This window comes from Chanos chanos, chromosome 15 (assembly GCF_902362185.1).
Source record: "Chanos chanos chromosome 15, fChaCha1.1, whole genome shotgun sequence".
Taxonomy (NCBI): Eukaryota; Metazoa; Chordata; class Actinopteri; order Gonorynchiformes; family Chanidae; genus Chanos; species Chanos chanos.
In genome coordinates, this window is record NC_044509.1 from 17,980,075 (window position 1) to 18,001,893 (window position 21,819).

Below are 21,819 nucleotides of genomic sequence, written 5' to 3' on the forward strand. Positions count from 1 at the left end.
CCACTGAAAAACCACTGACTATGAACAGGTCTGTGTGCACCACTGAAAAACCACTGACTATGAACAGGTCTGTGTGCACCACTGAAAAACCACTGACTATGAACAGGTCTCTGTGTGTCACTGAAAAACCACTGACTATGAACAGGTCTGTGTGCACCACTGAAAATCTACTGACTGTGAACAGGTCTGTGTGCACCACTGAAAAACCACTGACTATGAACAGGTCTGTGTGCACCACTGAAAAACCACTGACTATGAACAGGTCTGTGTGCACCACTGAAAAACCACTGACTATGAACAGGTCTGTGTGCACCACTGAAAAACCACTGACTATGAACAGGTCTGTGTGTGTCACTGAAAAATCACTGACTATGAACAGGTCTGTGTGTGTCAGTGAAAAACCACTGACTATGAACAGGTCTGTGTGTGTCACTGAAAAATCACTGACTATGAACAGGTCTGTGTGCGTCAGTGAAAAACCACTGACTATGAACAGGTCTGTGTGTGTCACTGAAAAATCACTGACTATGAACAGGTCTGTGTGTGTCACTGAAAAACCACTGACTATGAACAGTACCGTGTGTACCACCGAAAAACCACTGACTATGAACAGGTCTGTGTGTGTCACTGAAAAATCACTGACTATGAACAGGTCTGTGTGTGTCACTGAAAAACCACTGACTATGAACAGGTCTGTGTGTGTCACTGAAAAACCACTGACTATGAACAGGTCTGTGTGTGTCACTGAAAAATCACTGACTATGAACAGGTCTGTGTGTGTCACTGAGAAACCACTGACTATGAACAGGTCTGTGTGTGTCACTGAAAAACCACTGACTATGAACAGGTCCGTGTGTGTCACTGAAAAACCACTGACTATGAACAGGTCTGTGTGTGTCAGTGAAAAACCACTGACTATGAACAGGTCTGTGTGTGTCACTGAAAAACCACTGACTATGAACAGGTCTGTGTGTGCCACTGAGAAACCACTGACTATGAACAGGTCTGTGTGTGTCACTGAAAAACCACTGACTATGAACAGGTCTGTGTGCACCACTGAAAAATCACTGACTATGAACAGGTCTGTGTGTGTCACTGAGAAACCACTGACTATGAACAGTACCGTGTGCACCACCGAAAAACCACTGACTATGAACAGGTCTGTGTGCGTCAGTGAAAAACCACTGACTATGAACAGGTCTGTGTGTGTCACTGAAAAATCACTGACTATGAACAGGTCTGTGTGTGTCACTGAAAAACCACTGACTATGAACAGGTCTGTGTGTGTCACTGAAAAACCACTGACTATGAACAGGTCTGTGTGTGCCACTGAGAAACCACTGACTATGAACAGGTCTGTGTGTGTCACTGAGAAACCACTGACTATGAACAGGTCTGTGTGTGTCACTGAAAAACCACTGACTATGAACAGGTCTGTGTGCACCACTGCAGCTAAACTCTGACACACTGTGGCTGAAGGACACTCTTCCGTGCCACCCTTCTCTAACATAATGGAAACCTTGGGGAAAAGTCAGGGAAACATTGTGAGCGTGAGGGGGGGGGGGGGAGTGAGTGGCGGAGCTGAGAGAGGGTAATGACGTTATCGTTAGCCAAGTGGAAGGGTGAATGAGAGTCTCTTCCTTTTGTCTCAGGTGGAATTCTTATCAGCGCTGGAGTAGCCCTTCTCTCCGCGGGGAGACAAGAGACTCTAATTAAGCTGGTCCTCACTGATCACTGAATGATTGTCTTTAGTGTGAATGACTCTCTCTCTCTCTCTCTCTTTCTCTCTCTCTCTCTCTCTCTCTCTCTCTCACTCTGATTTACATGCCTTAGCCCACATACACTCTAATACATCACAGACACACACACACATACACACACACACACACACACACACACTCACACACACACACACACACACACACACACACACACACACACAATCATCCTGTACAGGGCCTCTAATCTAAAGAGGAATCGTAACAGTAGAGTCACTTCAATACCATTACCACTAAATAAAGTCCGACATTTTCTCTCTCTCTCTTTCTCTCTCTCTCTCTTCCTATTCACCTTTTCTCCCTCCTCCATCCCCTCTCTCCTACTCTGTCTCTCTTTTGCAGATATATGCAGTAAGATACATGTTTTTGTCAGACTGGCTGTGCTGTGTTCTGACTGGCGTGGGGAGCTGGAGAAACAGGAATAATCACTCTGTGGTATAGTATAGCAGACCACTCCACGCGGCTTGTGCTTCTGACCATTAAGAATAACATTCATCATCATGTGAAGTCAATACGCCTTTTCTCTTTCTCTTTTCATTTCTCACTGTGAGAAAACAGGTGCGCTAAGCGTATCATGTGATGCGAATGCTTTACCGGCGCAGACGATTATAACAGATTTAATGAAAATGTCACCCAAGTAACCATTTTAAATGACAACACAGTGTCATTAATCATATAATAAGTAATATATGCTATACTGGAAAATGTGAATGCATGTATGAATCCATGAATGTGTTGTGTATGTTTCTGAACATGTATGAATCTGTGTGTGTTCATAATGTTCACAAAGTCTACACACAATCCAAACATGTTCACTAACACACTCACACAACCTGTTCACACACACAGTCCACACACACTCACAAACACAGTCACACAACATGTTCACACACACAGTCCACAGTGACTCCGAGGATGTGGATTCCCAGTCAGTGGACATGGAAAACCATGTTTATTAAAGACAATCAGAGGCGGTCACTGTAAAAATGAGACAAAACTGTTTGAGAACAAACTACAGAGAACATGATTGAGAAGTAATCTGACATCCAGTCTACTGTCTGTTATCTGACGTCCAGTCTAATGTCTGTAATCTGACATCCAGTCTAATGTCTGTAATCTGACATCCAGTCTAATGTCTGTAATCTGACATCCAGTCTAGTGTCTGTAATCTGACATCCAGTCTAATGTCTGTAATCTGACATCCAGTCTAATGTCTGTAATCTGACATCCAGTCTAGTGTCTCAAATCTGACATCCAGTCTTATGTCTGTAATCTGACATCCAGTCTAATGTCTGTAATTTGCCATCCAGTCTAATGTCTGTAATCTGATATCCAGTCTAGTGTCTGTAATCTGACATCCAGTCTAATGTCTGTAATCTGACATCCAGTCTAGTGTCTGTAATCTGATATCCAGTCTAATGTCTGTAATCTGACATCCAGTCTAATGTCTGTAATCTGACATCCAGTCTAATGTCTGTAATCTGACATCCAGTCTAGTGTCTGTAATCTGCCATCCAGTTTAGTTTCTGTAATCTGACATTCGGTCTAATGTTTGTAATCTGACATCCAGTCTAGTTTCTGTAATCTGACATCCAGTCTAATGTCTGTAATCTGATACCAGGTCTAGTGTCTGTAATCTGACATCCAGTCTAATGTCTCTAATCTGATACCAGGTCTAGTGTCTGTAATCTGACATCCAGTCTAATGTCTGTAAGAAAACAGACAGCTGTGTTTGTATTTCTGAAAAGCTGCTGCCGAAGTGGGAAATTTATAGGAGAACAAATTTCTCCTGAATTTCAAACAGCACCATTAAAGATCAAAACAAGAGAGCGGAAAAATCTAGCAAATTTTTAATACTGGAAAATTCCTGGAATTTTGCGTCTCTCTTCATCCATGATAATACAAAATCATTCCATGATGCAACCATGTTAAGAAGATAAAATACACAGCTAAACTGCACATGCCTCAGCTAAAAAAACAGCATCTGAAACAGTATCACCCATTAGAACACACAGAAAGTATGAAATTACAGTCCCAAACCAATGTTGCTGAGGAAAAAGGACTGAAAAAGGATTTTACTTCATTTCACTCACGCATAGCTTGGTGTTGAAAAAAAAAAATAGCAGTGAAAAACAATTTTATTCACTGAAATACAAAAATAAAAATAACGGTTTTAAAAAAGACGAACACTAAATAAAAACTACAATGAACAAAGCAACATGAACTAAAACGAAACAGAATTGAGGGTAAAATCAGCTTCGTTTTTGTCTCGTTTTGTTTTCCTTATTCCTTTTTCAGCTTCTATAAATCAAGGCTTTCCTCATAATACCCAAAAAAATACAACTAACACAAAAACTAATTCAAAACTAAACTAAAACTAGTCAATTCCTCAAAACAAAAATAAAAACAAAACTACTTATGCACTCGTAAAACTAACTAAAAACTAAACTGAAATCAAAGACCAAACTGAAAGACTAAATAAAAACTAATGAAAATTTCAAAACCATAATAACCCTGCCATGTACTCAGATTATAAAAACTCAAATGCCAACAGCGTGTGATCTGTTTGGTGCATGGCATTCTCTAGGGTGGCGGAGGCTGAAGGCCACATGTAGCATGAAAACATGCATATGATTAAAAGATGTATGTGCAACCATTTGTGTCTATATCAGCACGGGTTGTTGTTTACATGTTACATGAATGTAGTCAGGGCCAGTGCGGTAGAAAAAAACTCTCGGCGACTCTGGTCAGGGCAAACAGACCACTGCAGATCTTCATTTAAGCACTCAAACGTTTGAGCTAGGTGACTTGTTTGCTATTTTTTTGACCACACTCTCAGAGTGAGACTTGGTAGGGCAAAATTCGCGAGGTGTTTCGCTGTGTGGAAGCCTAATATGTTCAGATTGTTGAGCTGAAAGGAGTTAAAAATAAACATAATTACAAAAGCTATGTCTGGATGGCATGTCTGTCTTGTCTGTTAATGTTGCCATGATTTGTAGCCACGAGGATTTGTTGCAGCTACTAGCGACAAGGCCACTTATAGTTACATGTTACATATCATATTTAGATTTATTTGAATTGAATAGTTACATATAATTAATAAACATGGGTATAGACAGGGGTTATCATACACTGAATGTTTTCCTCCATAACACTGTTTGCTGACAGTTGCAATTACTCACTAGTTTTCAACACCACTTCTCCTCAATGTCAGTCCCCTCGGTTGATTTGATTGGTCAGTCAACCAGAAGGTTACAGTGATGTGCTCGCTAAATGTTATGAGTATCAGAGCCCAGCTGTGTGTATGCTCAGTGCAGAGGTCTAGGCATTTTTGAATTGTTTTTGTCGTTCTCATGTGGAGAGATTTAAAAAGAAAAACAAAACAAACAAAAAAAAGGGTGTACTGTGGACGCGATCCTTTTCAAAACTGACAGAAAAAATGAGTTTTCGGGTATATCCGGACATGTGTAGACAAGGCCACAGACCAAGCCAAAAGCTTCATGAGGATGGCAGCACTCTCAGATAAGGGGAAAAAAGCTGCTATGACGGTAATGGTGGTGACAGGCTCAACACCGCGGTACACCTCCTAATACCACGGTACACCTCCTAATACCACGGTACACCTCCTAATACCGCGGTACACCTCCTAATACCGCGGTACACCTCCTAATACCGTGGTGTGGCGGTGATGTGGTTATTGTTGCAGCCCTAGTTGAATGTGGAGTCAAACTGTGTGCAGTGTTTTGACTGTGGAGTGTGTTGACTGAGGAGTGTGTTGACTGTGTGGAGTGTGTTGACTGTGTGGGGTGTGTTGACTGTGTGCAGTGTGTTGACTGTGTGCAGTGTGTTGACTGTGTGGGGTGTGTTGACTGTGGAGTGTGCTGACTGTGTGGAGTGAGTTGACTGTGTGCAGTGTGTTGACTGTGTGGGGTGTGTTGACTGTGTGCAGTGTGTTGACTGTGGAGTGTGTTGACTGTGTGGAGTGTGTTGACTGTGGAGTGTGTTGACTGTGTGGGGTGTGTTGACTGTGTGGGGTGTGTTGACTGTGTGCAGTGTGTTGACTGTGTGGAGTGTGTTGACTGTGGAGTGTGTTGACTGTGTGGGGTGTGTTGACTGTGGAGTGTGTTGACTGTGTGCAGTGTGTTGACTGTGTGCGGTGTGTTGACTGTGTGGGGTGTGTTAACTGTGGAGTGTGTTGACTGTGTGGAGTGTGTTGACTGTGTGGGGTGTGTTGACTGTGGAGTGAGTTGACTGAGGAGTGTGTTGACTGTGTGCAGTGTGTTGACTGTGTGGAGTGTGTTGACTGTGTGGAGTGAGTTGACTGTGGAGTGTGTTGACTGTGTGGAGTGAGTTGACTGTGTGCGGTGTGTTGACTGTGTGGTGTGTGGTGACTGTGGAGTGTGTTGACTGTGTGGAGTGTGTTGACTATGTGCGGTGTGTTGACTGTGTGGAGTGTGTTGACTGTGTGCGGTGTGTTGACTGTGTGGGGTGTGTTGACTGTGGAGTGTGTTGAGTTTGTGGGGTGTGTTGACTGTGGAGTGTGTTGACTGTGAAGTGTGTTGACTGTGTGCGGTGTGTTGACTGTGTGGGGTGTGTTGACTGTGTGCAGTGTGTTGACTGTGTGGGGTGTGTTGACTGTGGAGTGAGTTGACTGTGGAGTGTGTTGACTGTGTGGAGTGAGTTGACTGTGGAGTGTGTTGACTGTCCAGTGTGTTGACTGTGTAGGGTGTGTTGACTGTGTGGAGTGTGTTGACTGTGGAGTGTGTTGACTGTGTGCAGTGTGTTGACTGTGTGCGGTGTGTTGACTGTGTGGAGTGTGTTGACTGTGTGCGGTGTGTTGACTGTGGAGTGTGTTGACTGTGTGGGGTGTGTTGACTGTGGAGTGTGTTGACTGTGTGCAGTGTGTTGACTGTGTGCGGTGTGTTGACTGTGTGGGGTGTGTTAACTGTGGAGTGTGTTGACTCTGTGGAGTGTGTTGACTGTGTGGGGTGTGTTGACTGTGGAGTGAGTTGACTGAGGAGTGTGTTGACTGTGTGCAGTGTGTTGACTGTGTGGAGTGTGTTGACTGTGTGGAGTGTGTTGACTGTGTGCAGTGAGTTGACTGTGTGCGGTGTGTTGACTGTGTGGGGTGTGTTGACTGTGGAGTGTGTTGACTGTGTGGAGTGTGTTGACTGTGTGTGGTGTGTTGACTGTGTGGGGTGTGTTGACTGTGGAGTGTGTTGAGTGTGTGGGGTGTGTTGAGTGTGTGGGGTGTGTTGACTGTGAAGTGTGTTGACTGTGTGGGGTGTGTTGACTGTGTGGAGTGTGTTGACTGTGCAGTGTGTTGACTGTGTGGGGTGTGTTGACTGTGGAGTGAGTTGACTGTGGAGTGTGTTGACTGTGGAGTGTGTTGACTGTGTGGGGTGTGTTGACTGTGTGGAGTGTGTTGACTGTGTGCAGTGTGTTGACTGTGTGGGGTGTGTTGACTGTGGAGTGTGTCGACTCTGTGGAGTGTGTTGACTGTGTGCGGTGTGTTGACTGTGTGGAGTGTGTTGACTGTGTGCGGTGTGTTGACTGTGGAGTGAGTTGACTGTGGAGTGTGTCGACTCTGTGGAGTGTGTTGACTGTGTGCGGTGTGTTGACTGTGTGGAGTGTGTTGACTGTGTGCGGTGTGTTGACTGTGTGGGGTGTGTTGACTGTGGAGTGTGTTGAGTGTGTGGGGTGTGTTGACTGTGTGCAGTGTGTTGACTGTGAAGTGTGTTGACTGTGTGGGGTGTGTTGACTGTGTGGAGTGTGTTGACTGTGTGCAGTGTGTTGACTGTGTGGGGTGTGTTGACTGTGGAGTGAGTTGACTGTGGAGTGTGTTGACTGTGGAGTGTGTTGACTGTGTGGGGTGTGTTGACTGTGTGGAGTGTGTTGACTGTGTGCAGTGTGTTGACTGTGTGGGGTGTGTTGACTGTGGAGTGTGTCGACTCTGTGGAGTGTGTTGACTGTGTGCGGTGTGTTGACTGTGTGGAGTGTGTTGACTGTGTGCGGTGTGTTGACTGTGGAGTGAGTTGACTGTGGAGTGTGTCGACTCTGTGGAGTGTGTTGACTGTGTGCGGTGTGTTGACTGTGTGGAGTGTGTTGACTGTGTGCGGTGTGTTGACTGTGTGGGGTGTGTTGACTATGGAGTGTGTTGAGTGTGTGGGGTGTGTTGACTGTGTGCAGTGTGTTGACTGTGAAGTGTGTTGACTGTGTGGGGTGTGTTGACTGTGTGGAGTGTGTTGACTGTGTGCAGTGTGTTGACTGTGTGGGGTGTGTTGACTGTGGAGTGAGTTGACTGTGGAGTGTGTTGACTGTGTGGGGTGTGTTGACTGTGTGGAGTGTGTTGACTGTGTGCAGTGTGTTGACTGTGGAGTGTGTCGACTCTGTGGAGTGAGTTGACTGTGGAGTGTGTTGACTGTGTGGAGTGTGTTGACTGTGTAGGGTGTGTTGACTGTGTGGAGTGTGTTGACTGTGGAGTGTGTTGACTGTGTGCAGTGTGTTGACTGTGTGGAGTGTGTTGACTGTGTGGAGTGAGTTGACTGTGTGCAGTGTGTTGACTGTGTGGGGTGTGTTGACTGTGGAGTGTGTCGACTCTGTGGAGTGAGTTGACTGTGGAGTGTGTTGACTGTGTGGAGTGTGTTGACTGTGTAGGGTGTGTTGACTGTGTGGAGTGTGTTGACTGTGTGCAGTGTGTTGACTGTGTGCGGTGTGTTGACTGTGTGGAGTGTGTTGACTGTGTGGGGTGTGTTGACTGTGTGGAGTGTGTTGACTGTGTGGGGTGTGTTGACTGTGGAGTGAGTTGACTGTGGAGTGTGTTGACTGTGTGCAGTGTGTTGACTGTGTGGGGTGTGTTGACTGTGGAGTGTGTCGACTGTGTGCGGTGTGTTGACTGTGTGGGGTGTGTTGACTGTGGAGTGTGTTGACTGTGTGGGGTGTGTTGACTGTGTGAAGTGTGTTGACTGTGAAGTGTGTTGACTGTGTGCAGTGTGTTGACTGTGTGCAGTGTGTTGACTGTGGAGTGAGTTGACTGTGGAGTGGGTTGACTGTGTGGGGTGTGTTGACTGTGTGGAGTGAGTTGACTGTGGAGTGTGTTGACTGTGTGGAGTGTGTTGACTGTGTGCGGTGTGTTGACTGTGTGGGGTGTGTTGACTGTGGAGTGTGTTGACTGTGTGGAGTGTGTTGACTGTGTGGGGTGTGTTGACTGTGGAGTGAGTTGACTGTGTGCAGTGTGTTGACTGTGTGGAGTGTGTTGACTGTGTGGAGTGAGTTGACTGTGGAGTGTGTTGACTGTGTGCAGTGTGTTGACTGTGGAGTGTGTTGACTGTGTGCAGTGTGTTGACTGTGTCCAGTGTGTTGACTGTGGAGTGTGTTGACTGTGTGGCATGTGTTGAATGTGGAGTGTGTTGACTGTGGAGTGTGTTGACTGTGTGGGGTGTGTTGACTGTGTGGAGTGAGTTGACTGTGTGGAGTGTGTTGACTGTGTTGACTGTGTGCAGTGTGTGTTATATACATCAGGTCTTGTTGTAAAGACAAACCGTCCAATCTCAGAAGTCTGCTCAGATATATTTCCACATCATACATCACTACCAATTCACAGGGGCCATTTACACTGAGCATCACACATACATGTCTGTGTGTGTGTGTGTGTGTCTGTGTGTGTGTGTGTGTGTGTGTGTGTGTGTGTGTGTGTCTTAGACAGAGAGAGAAAGAGGGAGATGATTTGCACACTTTCATGTTTTGAATACACATGAGCATTTTTCAGCTTTATGTAGACAGAACTTACACCTCCCTCTCCCCCAAACACAAAACCCCGTTTATTCAACAATACTCTCTGCATCATCTCTTCCAGAGATCTCCTCTCTCTCTCTCTCTCTCTCTCTCTCTCAACACTGAGACATCTTTTAAAGACTTGTTTGCTCCACTCTCTCACTCAGTTTGTGTGAAACCAAACCAAGTGCCCACTGCGAGGTCAGGCTGCACACTACACAAGTCTTGAGAGGGAGAGAGAGAGAGTGAAAGAAAGAGAGAGAGAGAAAGAGAGAGAGAGAGCATGCAGTGTGGAAGCTTTAACAACACTCAACAAAAGTGAAGGAGAATGACTCTCTCCTGTCTGTCCTCTGTGTCTCTGAGGAGACTGTCTCATAAAGCAACAGCATACAGGACCAGGAATAAAAGCCAGAGCAGTAGAGAGAATGTGATGTCCCTAAATCACTTTTCTTTATCTGTTTCACATAACTCTAAGCAGCGTTATGAGTCAGGCCTTTGGCCGTCCTCACCGCCTGTGTGAGGTAAGAAGCACATAGCTGTCACTGGCTGTGTCTTTCCTCATGCGTAACAGCTGGATGTGATAGTGCTAGAGCTAACGCCACACTTCTGTGTAATCTCCATCAGCTTTTAACATCTCCATCAGCTTCTAACATCTCCATCAGCTTTTAACATTTCCATCAGCTTTTAGCATCTCCATCAGCTTCTAACATCTCCATCAGCTTCTAACATCTCCATCAGCTTTTAAAATCTCCATCGGCTTTTAACACCTCCATCAGCTTTTAACATCTCCATCAGCTTTTAACACCTCCATCAGCTTTTAACACCTCCATCAGCATGAAACATATGGCACTGTTTATGCACCTCTTTATCCTGTTTATCACCCTGTTCCCTTTAAAAGGTCACCGGCACATGCTGAAAACTGTCTCGGGTTTAAAAAGATCATGTTTGACATATGCAGCTGTACGGTTTGTAAAACGTGTCATCTATGGAACGTTACAGCTCCAGCTGTGATACAATGACAACTCACAGCCTCCAGGTCCTTCATCAAAACCACCGTGGACCACGCAGGTCTTCAGACCTTCGTCATCAGCTCAACCTTCCGACTTGGTCAGAAAACAATGCGTGACTTCAGTCATAACAAACTACTGAGAGAACCAAAAACTGCGAGAAAAGAGCACCAACTGAACCATGCAGTGAAACATGACTACTGAGTGTAATGAATCTCACACACACCAAGCCTCTTTAAAAATATCAATCCAGCCAACACGAACATCGACCAAGCTGTGCATTTTAACGCTGCGGATTGCTCTCTGAAAACAACCAGGATTAAAGTTTCACCACAGGTGGAATAGCAAAATGATGTACTGCTTAAGGCTTGAGAAACAAAAAAAATGACAAAACTCTGATAACTCAACACAGAATACAGTCTTTAGATACATCTGAACATGTTTCCTCAAAAAACAAAAACAAAACAGAACGAGAGAAAAAAAACAAACACTCAAAGCAGTGTTGTTTTCAGCAGCCGTCCTGCGCTTCAGAGCGGAGCGTTTCTACCACTTCCTGTTCATCTGTTATATCTGTATTCTGACTCAAAAGAGCAGGAGAAATCTGACATCACACACAAACGCCAGCGCACACGTTCAGTCAGAGTGTAAGCTCCGACGCAATTTGCATTTGTGAGGGAAAAGCGCGAGAGAACAATGGCGTTCCAGTTTTTCCCTAGCGTGCTGTTAGAATGCGGGAAGCAGCAGGGATTCTGTAAACTACAGACCAGCAAACAAACAAATAATAACCACAACATGCACAGACAACACAAATTACACTTCCATTACTCTGTATTCACAACAGAGAAAGCACATCTCACCTACCTGCTGCTTCTATGTTTAGACAAGAAAAAAAGACAAAACCACGCTGTCAAACAGACGGCATCTGCAGAGGACACAGGCCAGACCTGAAGAGTGATCATTTTCTTATAGATCTCTAACACAACATGTTATCTGTGTCTGTACTGATAGCCAATGTCTGTGTCTGCCAGTGCACACGCACCCCAACACACACACACACACATTCATTTGATCTGATTTTGTTACCACAAATCTGCTAATTTTACACTAACTGTATTGAAGGCAGGTTATGGTGAGTGAAAGCCAATCTGTGTCTGTTTGTTGCGTGTCCTCAGACTGCCTCTGGTTTCAGAGAGCACATCTCCTGCTGCCTCACCCTGCACTGGCCTCAGGCGTTCCCTCTTCCAATCCCCTCACACTGCTCCTGCACATAAACCAGCTTTCATCCAAAACATCACATTCTCTCCTCTAATAACTCATACACGCTCAATCAGAAACCATCCATGATAACAGGACTCCACTCTCCCGTTTGCTTTTCTGGAGAAACATCACAAATTAGATCAATGTTCATAATTCATGAGAACTCTGATTTGGAGTGGAGTTCTGTTGAGCCTATTGATCTTAAGCAGCGTGCAGTATTCCTCCTGACTGTTTGCTCGCACAGAGAGAAATTTGCACAGACTTTTTCCAATACTCTGGATCCATCTGAATTACAAAAACAGTCAGATATGAGCTCATCTTTTCTGTCACAGACACTGAAGCTGCTTCTTTAGAACAGAGTTATGGGATTGCTGTTCTCCAGAAATCTTGTAAGGTTGTATTTTATTTGTCTGAGATTGTTTTTGCCGGAGCGTAGCTTGCCGACGCGGCAGAGCCCAGTGTCAGAGTGGTTGTGAGGGATCTGTTGATTGATTACTAATGCCCTCCAGTATAGGACAGAATGCAAACCATGATTTTACTCAGAGATGTAATGCTGGGAGGGCAGGATTTACCCACAGTCTCAGGCAAACGGCCTGCTTCCAGAATATTCCGCCTCCTAATCTCTAATCCACGCTCATCACAGACACTCTCTGCCCAGAGATTTCTGCCTCTGCCAGATGATTAAAAGCAGTTCCCTGGACATCCTTACACCCTGCGACACAGACTGGCAGCTGAGGTTTACAGATTGGCATGGGGGATGCCAGAGACAAGTATTACGCAGTCATTCAGTGGTAGGAGAACATTCTAGAGGGCATATGTTGTTAAGTGAGGGACCGTGACATTAGGATGAGGCTGGAGAGATGTTCCACAGACTGAAGAGGAGTGGAGAGTCCACTGTGAATATAAAACGCTGGCACTGAGACACTTAAGAAAGGCCAGAGCATACAGGCTCGACCGGTGTAACGGGTCAAATTGAAAAGTGAAACAGTAATTAGTTGATTAGAGCTGGTTTTGTACTTGACTGAGCTTCTGACCGAATGAACTGAAGTCCATTAAACACACGGCCACTCTGACTGGTCCGGTATACCCCATTATCTGGTAATTACACAGTTCATATCAAATCAAAATTGAAAATGAAAAGTTGATCTTTTACTCATTTCTTTGTTCTTTTGTCCCCTGAAGGGTGATGTGCTTACAGCGGTATCCCCCTGAGAATGGATTTGACGTTAGTCTTTACTCACACCCATGTCTGCTGAAAGCCTTATCGTGGTTTCTGCATCAGTGTGCGCTGTAGGGCTCTGCAGAATGACTGTTGGCCTCGATTTAGTAACTGGACGTGATCAGATAACGTTCATCAAATACCCGCACACACCTGGGCAAAGCACAACAAGGGTCTTAGAGGTAAACACAGTCATTTCAAAACATAAAATTTGTCTGCCTGTAGGAAACATGACACACACCCAACAGTACTTGAATTATAGATTTTGCATAACACTATATGCAAGGCTTACAGGAGCCAAACCTCCCTTAGCTCATTCATTGGCTGAAAAAGAAATTCAAATCTGAATATCTGTGACAGGCAGATAAGATGGCCAATGAAAGAGGAGGGGCTGGGTTGGCACACCTCCCACATGTGCAAAAATACCAGAAGATATTTGTTAGGCTCAGCAAATGTAGCAAAACATCCTTTTGAACTTAGGACAATATTGGTTGACTACATAAGATGTAATCTGGGTAAATCAGATGCTTGGTAATATTTGATGAATCTTTTAATGTCCTTTTGACCTTCTCTGGCTTAAGCTCATCATTGTTTACTGTGGTCTCAGGAGAGACTAACAGCAAACTGCTAAATGTTTACAGAAGACAGAATGACACACACAAAAAGAAAACAAAACAAAAAACATTTTAATCAAACGAGGGTGAGTTAAAAAAAAAAAGCTATATTTTTGTGTGAGGTATCTGTGTAAATCTTGGAGCTCTGTTCTTCTCCTGTATCCTCATCTGAGCTACAGTCTCAGTGTGACTGACACAGCAGAGAAGCATCTTCAGCCCATCCTGCTGCCCTCACACACACACACACACACACACACACACACACACACGCGCGCAGCTGACCTGCCCCGCCCCCCTCATTTACATAATCAACTTTAATCTCATTAGGCCTCAGCGCCTGCCCAAAATACACAACAGCTGGAGAATAGAGCTCTGTTTACTTTGGGAAGCATCCGGAGTCACGCCATTGTTCTAACTTATTACTCTAATCAGAGGCATCTTCTCCGGTGCTGACTGACTGTAATTTACAGTTCTGCGGTTCAGAAATGGTCCAGTAAGTAAATCAACGTCTGTCATACAGAGTAACATAACACAACAGCCTGTCAGAAAACATTCAGATGCATCCAAGTCTCTCTCTATCTCTCTCTCTCCGTCTCTCTCTCTTTCTCTCCACCTCCATCTCCCCCTCTCCCCCCCTCACTCTCTCTCTCTGTCTCTCTCTCTCCACCCCCCATCTCTCCCTCCCTCTCCTGCCTCACACATGAGCATCTTAGCATTCAGCCTCTCACGTTTAAAAGGCAAGGCTGTGATGCTCTTGGCGAAGACCCAGTGGTCTGCACTACCACATCAGCAGTGGAAGGCACAGGGGGGCCTGCTACTATAATAAGCTATAAACCTAAAAAGACACACCAGGGGATTCACACATCCTCCACGCAATAAACAAACATTTACTGACTAAAACTTCTTTTATTATATTACAGAGAAACACCTAACATTCCAGCAACAGCCCACAAAATGTTATCAGGAAATCTGGGTGAACATTTTCCGCTGTATCGCTCTTTCAGGCATCCACACTGGTCTACCATTTTAACCACTCCGCTTGCTTTGCTGGGCGAACTCCGATGGCGAGTGCTGGGTCGTTTAGAGTTGATTATAGGAGTTGAGACGTCTGAAGTAGCAAAGAAGGAATTATGGCTAATGATTTCACTGTGGGAGGCTGTGAGGGGGGGCAGACAGAGGCTAAAGATGCAGTGTGAACAGAACCAAACGGTTTAAAGCGTAAAGGACAGACAGAGACTGACTGATTCTGATTGGACAAGATTTGATACTGATTGGACAGGATTTGATACTGATTGCTAAAAGCGTGAATGGGTCCTAAAAATGGCCAGTCAAATCGATTTAATAAATGGCCAATCAAGTCGATTTAATAAGTAGGATAAAGGTGGAATCCAGTGCAGTTTCCGCATCAGAGGCAATGGCACAGATCATAGAATGCAAACAAAGCTTTAGTCCCTGATCCAACAGATCACACTATCCATGTATGATCTGTAAAACTCCAGGAAAGGCTGGGACAGCGAACCCTAACCCTAACCCTAACCCTAACCCCAGCTCTGTCATTTCATCCAGCAGCCAAGAGCAGAACTGTGTTTATGTCCTGTTACACATATCAGCAATACACTGCACTGAGGTCTCAGCACACCTGGCAGCAAATCCACCAGAACACTTTGTACACACACACACACACACACACACACACGGGTATGTGCGTTTGTCTTTATATCCCAGAGGGGACTGTCCCCTGATTTCCATTTCACTATAAAAGTCAACATTAAAATTCTAACCTTAAGTAAAAAAATATTTTACCCTTTTTAGGCCCACAGAGTCCTCTGTGTGGACAGTTCAGCTTACTTCAACAAATAGTACTCATAGCAAAGGTGCATTTACCACACACACACACACACTCACACACACACACACACACACACACACACACACACACTCACATGCACCCACAGTCACACACACACGCACACACACGCACACACACACACACACACACATAGCGTATGAGGATACACTGCATCTTTTACACTGAAACCAGGGATTATATGGAAAGATGGTGAGAAGGAGAGAGAGAGAGGGAGAGAGAGAGAGCGGGAGGGAAGCAGGCTGGTTAAGTTTGGGTTGAAAGTGTTTACCAGAGGAGTGTGTCTGACCGCACTGGGGGTCCAGGAGTACTGAGTAATAGGCGCGATTGTTCGTCTGAGAAAATGACTACCTTTGCTCTAAAGACTGCAATCCATCTACACGGCCAAGAGAAACACACAGGAGCACAGAGAGAGAGAGAGAGAGTTTCTGTGTGTAATCTACTCTAATCTAATGTACAAACACAAATATGAAATTGCCTTTTGGAAACAGATTAATTAATTTAAACTGTTCATTGGATTGCTAGGTTGTGTAGCAGTGAATAACACTGCGCTCCTCCCGTTATGGGGGGGACAGGATTCTTAGAGCCTGGAGCATTAATGGGGTGACTGGACAGTTATGGGTGAATCCAGGAGAACAGCGTCAGCTGTTACCACTCTGTTCCCATGGAGATATCAGCCAATGACTACACGTGTCGCATGCTAGCATGTGCTAAACCCCTCCCTCTGCTAGCTGTGAAGCAGAGAGTTTATTTCATATTCTCTTTGATTTGTCAGCCACACTGGGGTACTAGCTAATGGGCTGTGTTTGCCACAGTGTGGCAAATAAATGGGGGGGTGTTGGTTGTTGTGTGTGGTTCAGTGTGTTGGGGGTGTTGGTTGTTGTGTGTGGTTCAGTGTGTTGGGGGTGTTGGTTGTGTTTGGTTCAGTGTGTTGAGGGTGTTGGTTGTTGTGTGTGGTTCAGTGTGTTGGGGGGTGTTGGTTGTTGTGTGTGGTTCAGTGTGTTGGGGGGTGTTGGTTTTTGTGTGTGGTTCAGTGTGTTGGGGGTGTTGGTTGTTGTGTGTGGTTCAGTGTGTTGGGGGTGTTGGTTGTTGTGTGTGGTTCAGTGTGTTGGGGGTGTTGGTTGTTGTGTGTGGTTCAGTGTGTTGGGGGGTGTTGGTTGTTGTGTGTGGTTCAGTGTGTTTGGGGAATGTTGGTTGTTGTGTGTGGTTCAGTGTGTTGGGGGGTGTTGGTTGTTGTGTGCGGTTCAGTGTGTCAGCAGTGTTGGTTGTTGTGTGCGGTTCAGTGTGTTGGGGGTGTTGGTTGTTGTGTGTGGTTCAGTGTGTTGGGGGGTGTTGGTTGTTGTGTTTGGTTCAGTGTGTTGGGGGTGTTGGTTGTTGTGTGTGGCTCAGTGTGTTGGGGGGTGTTGGTTGTTGTGTGTGGTTCAGTGTGTCGGGGGTGTTGGTTGTTGTGTGTGGTTCAGTGTGTTGGGGGGTGTTGGTTGTTGTGTGTGGTTCAGTGTGTTGGGGGGTGTTGGTTGTTGTGTGTGGTTCAGTGTGTTGGCGGTGTTGGTTTTTGTGTGTGGTTCAGTGTGTTGGGGGTGTTGGTTGTTGTGTGTGGTTCAGTGTGTTGGGGGGTGTTGGTTGTTGTGTGTGGTTCAGTGTGTTTGGGGAATGTTGGTTGTTGTGTGTGGTTCAGTGTGTTGGGGGTGTTGGTTGTTGTGTGTGGTTCAGTGTGTTGGGGGTGTTGGTTGTTGTGTGTGGTTCAGTGTGTTGAGGGTGTTGGTTGTTGTGTGTGGTTCAGTGTGTTGGGGGTGTTGGTTGTTGTGTGTGGTTCAGTGTGTTGGGGGGTGTTGGTTGTTGTGTGTGGTTCAGTGTGTTGGGGGGTATTGGTTGTTGTGTGTGGTTCAGTGTGTTGGGGGGTGTTGGTTGTTGTGTGTGGTTCAGTGTGTTGGGGGGTATTGGTTGTTGTGTGTGGTTCAGTGTGTTGAGGGTGTTGGTTGTTGTGTGTGGTTCAGTGTGTTGGGGGTGTTGGTTGTTGTGTGTGGTTCAGTGTGTTGGGGGTGTTGGTTGTTGTGTGTGGTTCAGTGTGTTGGGGGGTGTTGGTTGTTGTGTGTAGTTCAGTGTGTTGGCGGTGTTGGTTTTTGTGTGTGGTTCAGTGTGTTGGGGGTGTTGGTTGTTGTGTGTGGTTCAGTGTGTTGGGGGGTGTTGGTTGTTGTGTGTGGTTCAGTGTGTTTGGGGAATGTTGGTTGTTGTGTGTGGTTCAGTGTGTTGGGAGTGTTGGTTGTTTTGTGTGGTTCAGTGTGTTGGGGGTGTTGGTTGTTGTGTGTGGTTCAGTGTGTTGAGGGTGTTGGTTGTTGTGTGTGGTTCAGTGTGTTGGGGGGTGTTGGTTGTTGTGTGTGGTTCAGTGTGTTGGGGGGTGTTGGTTGTTGTGTGTGGTTCAGTGTGTTGGGGGGTGTTGGTTGTTGTGTGTGGTTCAGTGTGTTGGGGGGTGTTGGTTGTTGTGTGTGGTTCAGTGTGTTGGGGGGTATTGGTTGTTGTGTGTGGTTCAGTGTGTTGAGGGTGTTGGTTGTTGTGTGTGGTTCAGTGTGTTGGGGGGTGTTGGTTGTTGTGTGTGGTTCAGTGTGTTGGGGGGATGTTGGTTGTTGTGTGTGGTTCAGTGTGTTGGGGGTGTTGGTTGTTGTGTGTGGTTCAGTGTGTTGGGGGGTGTTGGTTGTTGTGTGTGGTTCAGTGTGTTGGGGGAATGTTGGTTGTTGTGTGTGGTTCAGTGTGTTGGGGGTGTTGGTTGTTGTGTGTGGTTCAGTGTGTTGGGGGTGTTGGTTGTTGTGTGTGGTTCAGTGTGTTGAGGGTGTTGGTTGTTGTGTGTGGTTCAGTGTGTTGGGGGGTGTTGGTTGTTGTGTGTGGTTCAGTGTGTTGGGGGGTGTTGGTTGTTGTGTGTGGTTCAGTGTGTTGGGGGGTATTGGTTGTTGTGTGTGGTTCAGTGTGTTGGGGGGTGTTGGTTGTTGTGTGTGGTTCAGTGTGTTGGGGGGTATTGGTTGTTGTGTGTGGTTCAGTGTGTTGAGGGTGTTGGTTGTTGTGTGTGGTTCAGTGTGTTGGGGGGTGTTGGTTGTTGTGTGTGGTTCAGTGTGTTGGGGGGATGTTGGTTGTTGTGTGTGGTTCAGTGTGTTGGGGGTGTTGGTTGTTGCGTGTGGTTAAATGTGTCGGGGGTGTTGGTTATGTTTGGTTCAGTGGACTGTTAGTTTATGAGTTTCTTCAGTGTGTTGAGGGAGTGTTGGTTAATGAGTTTGATTCAGTGTGTTGAGGGACTGTTTTTGTGTTTAGTTCTGTTGTCCTGAGTTGGGGCAAAGAGACATGTACCTCGATCCATGACTTATTGTGAACCACGACATGAAAAACTGGAAATCCTTACCTTTGTCTTTACTAACAATTCGGTCATATGTTATAATCATACAGTGATTTATTGATGGAAGATTTAATAATGACACAGTAAGTCAGAGCTCATTATTCATGTACGTTTTCACGAACTTCACGAAAAAACTGCACAAAATGTCAAATGGGGAAGAGCAGGCCTGAGGATCACATTTTACTGAGTAAAAAATGCTTTTCCGGCTGGAAGGCCTTTCTCAGGATTGAGAGACAACACCACTGTGAATATTTAAACAGAAGAACATTACTGAGTCTTCTGTAGAAACGTTACCTCAGAGATAACTACACCCTCTCAACAATTATGGGTTTACTCCACCCTCTCACCCTTTACTCCACCCCCTTACCGTGTACTCCACCCTCTCACCGTTTACCCCACCCCCTCACCGTGTACTCCACCCTCTCAACGTTTACCCCACCCCCTCACCGTCTACTCCACCCTCTCAGAGAAAACTCTACCCTCTCACAGTTTAGCTCACCCTCTCAGACACAACCCCCACCCCATCCCACATGTTCTGTGTCTGGTTTTCAATCATCTGAAGTATCTGATAACAGTGAAAAAAGGAACCACCAATTCAGTTAAATGTCTGGTTAAGTCTTTAAAAATGATGTATAATGCTTAAGTAGTTTGACCTAAAATTGCACGAAAAAATTGAACAATTCCTCAAATGGCAATCACCACAAAACAGCCGGAACACACTCCAAGGCTCCTTTACCATGCTCTAAGACTCCATCACCACGCTCTCAGACTAATTCACCACAGTCTAAGACTCCATCATGCTCTAAGACTCATTCACCACGGTCTAAGACTCTTTTACCATGCTCCAAGACTCCATCACCACACTCTCAGACTAATTCACCACAGTCTAAGACTCCTTCACCACGCTCTCAGACTCCATCATGCTCTAAGACTCCTTCACCACGCTCTAGGTAAGGTTAGGTATCGTCTCAATTTTATCGATTCCAATTCTGGTTCCGATTCTGCTCATCGAATGTGGTGCTTATCGAATCTCGGTTCCGATTCCAATATTTTTTGGAGAGAAAAAAAGAACAAATATTTCATGAACAAAAATTAGCCTACCTTCATTCTTGGCACATTTAGGCTATAATCAGTAAACTGTCAACCGTGACAGAAGGTTTCTTTTTCCTTTTATGGCTAAAGTGAAAGGAGTTTCTGTACCAGAGGGGGGTCTCTGGGGATGAACCAGAGGTGGAGGGGTGCTCTCTGAACTCGTATGTAAGACAAATAAATATTAGAATAATTTGCAGACATCATTCATTTACCTTCAATATAAACAGCAAATGTCAGCTCATCCGTGTTTTGTTCCTGAGCGTGAAATGTTGCTACTATTAATGTTAGCTGTATCTGAGGTATTATTATGGCTGGGAGACTGCAACACATCGAACACGGTGCATTCCTTCAGATTCACGCTGTGTTGAAGTAAATGCCTCGCCATATTGAGGGTGCTTCCTCCCTTGCATGAAATATCCTTACTGCAGGTGTTGCAACTCCTCCCCTCTTTGAACAACTCCTCCCCTCTTTGAACAACTCCTCCCCTCTCTGTCACAGCAAAGGGTTAGACTGATGCCTGATGCCCTATGCTGCTCCTACTTCAACATAATGATTGCACTATGGACAATTGCATAATGGACAATGACTCTTTCTATCTGTCTCACTCCTTATCACAGTATCTGGTTTAGATTTGCACTGTGCAGTTAGTATTATCATTTTACACAATGTGTAACAGCGACAATGTACTCCATTGCACATGTAACAACAATGCTCTCTATTCCACATTACACACCACACAATAGTGATAATCTTACTACTGCTGCTCTATATTGTGGCATATTCATTATATACTATGTATGTAACTCCTGCACTATGACAGTAACTTCTATCTACCTCACTATTCTCACTTTATGGCTATTTATTACGTTACCAATTACGGCACTATGTACAGAAACAACCTGTATTTTATCTGTTTTAATTTTATTCCTATTTCCTATTTATCTTATTATATTCTACTTTTTTATTCTATGTTGTGTTTGGTGTGTGCTGACGGTGTTGTTGCGACACTTGAATTCCCTCGGGATTAATAAAGCATTTCATATTCATATTGACTACGATGGAGTGTTAGGGCCACACTGAGGGGAATAAATTCTGAGAATTTGAGAATAGTGTCATAAGATTATGAGAATAAAGTTGTAATTTTATGAGGAAAAAAAGTCATAATATTATGAGAATAAAATTGTAATTTTAGGCTACGTGTAATTCTACAGGGGAAATAGGAAATATCACAAGAGCAGCCTGCCGCCTGCATTAAAATGAGGAACATGGAGCATCTTGTTGAGTTATATTTTAGTGTAGGTTTCATAAATAATGAAATACTTAATCTTTTGGCACATCAGCACCATATTATCATAATTATCAGGACCTTGATAAGACTGTGCAAGAAACTTGACTGATGTGTGTGACACAGCACGACGCCTGAGACTAACAGCAGTTGGCAGAAGCTCAGACTCAGGCTGCCACTGACTGTCCTCTCGCCTGTTTTGTTGGTTGCTGGTACTATATTTTCCTAAAAATGTTTTTCTTTCTTGAAATTTTTAAGATATTATTCTCGAAATAATATGATTTTTTCTCATAAAATTATGACTTTATTCTCGTAATATTACAACTTTTTTCTCGAAATATTACAACTGTATTACAAGTATGACTTTATTCTCATAATATTATTATGGCCTTTTTTCTCGGTTAAGACTGTATTACGACCTTATTCTCAAAATCTCCGATTTTTTTTTTTCCTTAGTATGGCCCTAACACTCAGTCACATCATTTTGCTGTGTCGATATCTTTTTTAATGTAGCTAAGAGCTAAGCCAAACTTTCGAGTGTTTACTGC